This window comes from Myotis brandtii, unplaced genomic scaffold (genome assembly GCF_000412655.1).
Source record: "Myotis brandtii unplaced genomic scaffold, ASM41265v1 scaffold537, whole genome shotgun sequence".
Classification (NCBI taxonomy): domain Eukaryota; kingdom Metazoa; phylum Chordata; class Mammalia; order Chiroptera; family Vespertilionidae; genus Myotis; species Myotis brandtii.
The window spans coordinates 372,175-373,646 of record NW_005369971.1 but is presented as its reverse complement, the minus strand read 5'-3'; positions in this window follow the sequence as shown (position 1 = coordinate 373,646).

Here is a 1,472-nt window from a genome sequence, read left to right as displayed (position 1 = left end):
ATGCCAAGGAGCAGGACTGGGAAGCACCGCCCAGGCCCCGGGGCCTCCGGACGCGGCTCATGTCTTTGGACACCTTCCCCCTGATGAGGAACCTGTGTACAGAGCTATTTTAGCAAATTCGTGCAATTTTAACCATGCTATTTCTTTCTTTTCTGAGCGGGAGCAGCGGGTGCGTCTGCCGGGAGCGGGTGGTGGGACCAGTGGGTCCTGGCCCTGCAGTGAGGGGGCCCTGGGGGCGGGACAGGGGTCCTCCCTGGGGCCAGTGGCCTGGTCTGGACGGTGGGTGTGATTTCAAGGACTGATGACCTGGATGAAGTCTGGGGGCTGGTGCTTGGCCTCAGGGGTGTGGTCTTGGCCCCGGGGCCTCTGGACGCGGCTCTTGTCTTTGGACACCTTCCCCCTGATGAGGAACCTGTGTACAGAGCTATTTTAGCAAATTCGTGCAATTTTAACCATGCTATTTCTTTCTTTTTCTTTTTCTTTTGTTAATCCTCACCCAAGGATATTTTTCTGTTTTTCTGTTTGTTTTTGTTTTAGAGAGAGTGGAAGGGAAGGAGAGAGACACATGGATGTGAGAGGGACACATTGATTGGTTGCCTCCTGTGAGCCTGCAACCCAGGTCCCTTCAGTCTGTAGGCCGACGTTCTATCCACTGAGCCAAGCTGGTTGGGGCCAGTAGAGAACTTTTTAAAAAATTCCATGAGCCAAACTTCCTGTCCCGGCAGAGAGCAGCTGGGCTCCATGACTGTCCAGGCAGTTGGCCAGGAATCACAGAGCTGAGAAGAGCAGGGTCCGTGCCCCTGCCCCCCCCTCTCGTCAGAACCGCACTGAGTAACCACAGCCCCAGATCCCCTGTGGGATTGCACACCCACATCAAAGGCACCCTCGTGAGCATGATTAAGCTTTTCTTGTTTTATTTTTTTCTGACTTGTTCTTGCTGTCGCTGGCTGGCTTGTTTGTATATCATCGGCAATTTTATTTTTCAAAGTTGAACAGTGTTAGATTCTCTTAGTCTATTTCCAGGCCACCTCACTGCTGAGTCCCCGTCACGTGGGGCGGGGTGCGCCCGGAGCTGAGGTGCAGCTGAGCCACCTGGGGGAGGGGTCCGACTGCCTGTCAGGAGCTCACCTGGGCTGGGAGGGGATGACTGCCAGGTGAGGGAGAACCTGGGCTGGGAGGCGGATGACTGCCAGGTGTGGGAGAAGCCAGGAACAGCAACAAGCCCCAACCGGGAAGAGTTAAGCCGTCATCACTTGTGGTGATGGTAGCAGCAAGAGGGTAAAACCCAAGAACGCCCCCCACCCCCCCTTTTCCACTCTTCTCCATGGAGTGAGTGCAGTGGAGGGTCAGATGGATCCTCTCACTGTTGAGGGAACCAGAACAAAAGGCTCCCTGGGGCCCGGGAGGGTGAGAGAAGAGGGTGAGGGGAGGGGTGAGTGGAGAGGGTGAGGGGAGGGGTGAGAGGAGGGGGA